The sequence below is a fragment of the Aethalodelphis obliquidens genome, unplaced genomic scaffold (genome assembly GCF_003676395.1).
Source record: "Aethalodelphis obliquidens isolate GAN/ISIS:26980383/991018 unplaced genomic scaffold, ASM367639v1 scaffold56, whole genome shotgun sequence".
Taxonomy (NCBI): Eukaryota; Metazoa; Chordata; class Mammalia; order Artiodactyla; family Delphinidae; genus Aethalodelphis; species Aethalodelphis obliquidens.
In genome coordinates, this window is record NW_020838000.1 from 6,813,826 (window position 1) to 6,818,053 (window position 4,228).

Genomic DNA, 4,228 nt, shown 5'->3' on the forward strand with positions numbered 1-4,228 from the left:
AAAGGGAGAGGGTCAAAGGAAGAAAGTGCAGTGGTTCTGGTGAAACCAATTGAATTCCTCCCCACTGATAGGATTAGTTATAGTTAGCTGCCACTGGTTGAGAGCTTCTAAGCACCAAGAATCACTGCATATCTGATATGGATTTTGAGAAGGAAGAGAGCAAACCTCCAAGAAAGAGGCTCACAGAGGCAGTGAAAATGGATCAAGTGTGGTGTGAGGATGGATCAGGGCTATCTGACCACACTCGACATTTCCTGCATTCTGTATGCAAGGGCTACCAAGTGTGGATAAAACCTATTAGAGATTGCAGTGGGAGACTGATGCAAAATCACAGTGAAATTGGAAAATATTCATAGTGACAGCATTGGGGTCAAGTATCCGGGGGCAGCAAGAGTGTCCCGTGGTTGTGGCCACAATAACAGCATCCTAATCAGAGTCTTCGTGTAATAAAGTATTGGACTGAGAGGAGAGGCCCTTGGTTCTTAACTGTTTTCCGAGTCTGCTTTTTCAGTCTTCCTGCTGGGGCTGGGATTTACTATTACATGATGCGCATGGGTTTTTGGGTCATTGTGCGTTATGTGAGAAGTGACTTATTAATAAGGTGAACATGAAAGCTTGAATAAGGACTACTGCAACTTTAAGAACGCTGAGTAGAATAAGAATAATAAATGCAATGAGGGCTGTGGTAATACTAATGCTTATTAGGGCCAGGGTTGCTCCTCTGATTAGATGGATTAATAGGTGACCATCTGTAATCTTAGCTGTTAGCCATATGGCCAGGACTATTGATTGAATAAGTAAGCTAATAGTTTCAATAATTACTGGCATGGGGATAAGGGGAATTGGTGTTCCTTGTGGTAAAGTGGGCCAGAGATGCTTTTGTTTTATGGTGGAAGCCGGTGATTACAACTCCTGCTCATAAAGGAATTGCTATAACTAAATTTCTTGAAAGTTGTTTCGTGGGCATAAATGAGTGGTGAGAGACCTAGCAAGTTTGTTGAGCCAATAAATAAGATTACTGACATGAGATTTAGTGTTCAAGTTTGTCCTTTATAGTTGTGGCTAGCCATTATCTGTTTTGATGTGAGTTGAACTCGTCACTGTTGAATAGAGATTGTGCAGTTATAAAACATTTGGTTGTGTGTGGGCAATAGAAAGCTTGGAAGTATAATGACTAAAATGGCAATAGGTAATCTTATTATAGTTGGGGTGATGAAAGAGGCAAATAAATTTTTATCCATTTTGTTTCTCAAGGGGCAGAGTGTTTTGGTGTTTTAGTTGATTTTAGTTTTAGAACTGAAGGATAAGTATATTTTGAAATTTTTCAGTTGAGATACAATAAATAGAACTAGAATTATTGATATAATAGTGATAAATCATGTTGATGTATCTAGTTGTGGCATGTTATTAAGGGGAGTTTTTAACTCCCAGTCTTTAACTTAAAAGGTTAATAATACTCAGCTTCTTAATGAACTTATAGTATGGATGCAGATCATTTCTCAAAGCATTTTAGAAGGTTATTAGGTAACCTTCCTGTTAACCTCCCAGTAAATTATTTTTCTGTTTACCCAGAATCAATCCCTATTGCTTACAAGCAGGAAATGTTGGACTGCCATATGAAATGTGACAGAAAATGCCAGGAAAAGTCTCTCTCTGGTGTACTTTCTGAACAAACACCAGTCAAACCAAATGCCATGTCCTGCCATGGCCAGAGGTGGGAAGGTGTGGGTGCTCTTGGCAGACCAGCAAAGCCTCAGCAACCAGAGATTCCAGAACGAGCCCTTTGTGGTGCAGGGTTTCCTCTGTGGGACGATAGTTCTCACGGATGTGCATCTTCTTGAGACCTACCTTTCTGCTAGATTGCCGGAGCCCCCAGACTTCTGGTTTCCAGAGCTGAAAAGGATAATCTAATTCAGTGGTTTTCACATGGGGCATTTTTAACCCCTAGGTGACATTTGACAATGCCAAGAGATGTTTTTGATGTCACACTTGAGGAGAGGGTTGTTAGTGAGTAGAGGCCAAACATCCCACAAGGCACAGGAAAGCCCGCCCCCCCGACCAAAACAAAGAAGTATCTAGCCAAAATGCCAATGCGTCACTGTTGAGAAATCCTGATCTAAATAATGTGTCTGAGAATCTCTTGTTTCTCAGGAGTCTTGTATTGGAAAATATCTTGTATTGGAAAAATGTTAGCTTCATATTTTGAGGTAGTGTGTAGAACTGCATAGTCCAGTGGAGTATTGATTATCTACATATAGCTATTGAGCACTTGAGATATGACTAGTCTGAATTGAGGTGTGCATGTGTAAAACACACATTAGAGATTTTGGATATAAGCTATCCTGCTCATATTGAAAAGAACAGAAGCTAAAAGAAATAATTTTTCACTTATTCTTTAATTCCTCCATCCAATAGACATTTTTGAACTTGTGCTATATGCTAATCATTGGGCATATTAAACATAAGTACCACTTCCTTTGTGAAGAGCTCATAATCTATTGAAGAAGTCAAAGAGTTAAGGAAAGGGATTGCAGAAAAGTGTGTACGTTAGTGTTTGTATAGAGGAAAGCGTGATTAGCTGCCTAGATGAGCCAGGGACCATGCCTGTAGGGAGGTGATGAAGTATTATTGGGATCTGTTCTTCCATACCTTTGAGGATGTGCAGTTCCCTCTTCTGCCCCTTACCAACTGGAATGTTAGTCTTCACCTCTCTACCAGCCAACACCCTTCCTGTCTTGAGCTGAATAACTGAGCCCTAGCTAGACCACTGTAGCTCAAAGACATCCTTTGTGATTTTGAACTTTTAACAGTCTTGATTTGCTGCTCCCCATAGGTACTTGATAAGGTAGTTCTTGCCAGGGCTCCCTTGTTCTATTGTAAACTACACGAAGCACTGAAACGGAAGTGCACAAATGTGTTTGTTGAATGCAAGAATGACCATCCCAGAAAGTCTCATTAAGTCCTGCCTATAGATCTTTCTGGGATTTATAGGACAATATGGCAACACACAGGCTCCGTATAGACTTCTTCACTAAATGATCCAGCTGTTCACTGTCTCCCCTCTGGCCTTTGCCCGTGATGTTCCCGTCCCATATTCCACATTGCCCTTTGCATGCATAACTCCTGTTTAGCTTTTGGTCTCGGTTTCAATGCCATTTCATTTGGTAAGCCACCTCTGACAACTGCCACCCTAAAAGATTAAGTTCTCCTTTTCCCAAGGCACTGTTGGTGCTTCTACATTAACTCAGTTCAATGTCCCATCTTCTTCATTAGACCATGAGCTCCAAGTGGCAGTGTCTGTGTCTCATTTGCTCACTGCTAAAAATATTCTTAGCATCCAGCCCCAAGTGTTACGCATAGTATGTCTTAGGTTAAGTCCCCAGAAGCAGACACTGGGGTGAGGACCGTGTGCAGGTGATTTTATTAGAAAGTGTTCCCAGGAGAAAGAGAGTGGGGGGAACAGGGCAGAGCAGAGGGGAAGCTGAATAAGGGTGTAGTTTCAGGTGATGACCCACCTGACGTGAGGATGAGGCGAGCCTCATTCTGATCTCCCTGAGAGCCCTGAATCTTTTTTTCTTTTGGCCGTGCCATGCCGAACCACTGGCCTGCCAGGGAATTCCCAGAGCTCTGAATCTTACACCTTGAGAGCTATGGAGAATAAATTGAGAACTTTCAATATATGCCTACTAATATTTCTGGAGGAAGAAAATGAAGAGAAGGTTGAGGTGAGGAAATAAGATTTGAAACACTAATGGCAGAATGAAAGACAGATAGGAGGTTTTTTAAAAAATTAATTTATTTAATTAATTTATTTTTGGCTGCATTGGGTCTTTGTTGCTGCGTGCAGGCTTTCTCTAGTTGTGGTGAGCAGAGGCTACTCTTCATTGTGGTGCCTGGGCTTCTCATTGTGGTGGCTTCTCTTGTTGCAGAGCACAGGCTCTAGGCACACGGGCTTCAGTAGTTGTGGCATGTGGGCTCCATAATCGTGGCTTGCGGGCTCTAGAGCGCAGGCTCAGTAATTGTGCTGCACAGGCTTAGTTGCTCTGCAGCATGTGGGATCTTCCCGGACCAGGGCTCGAACCCGTGTCCCCTGCATTGGCAGGCAGATTCTTAACCACTGCGCCACCAGGGAAGCCCCAGATATGAGTATTGAGAATGGAAGGGCATGCTCAATACTGACTAAAATTAAAACCCCACACCTGATACTTGGTAGTGAAATGGCAGAATA

At 42.3% G+C, this 4,228-nt stretch overlaps 1 pseudogene; it reads right to left on the reverse strand.

Annotated features, from left to right (window-relative positions):
* Positions 1-564: 564 nt before the first annotated feature.
* Positions 565-1,241, reverse strand: LOC113609338 (ATP synthase subunit a-like; annotated as a pseudogene).
* Positions 1,242-4,228: the final 2,987 nt, after the last annotated feature.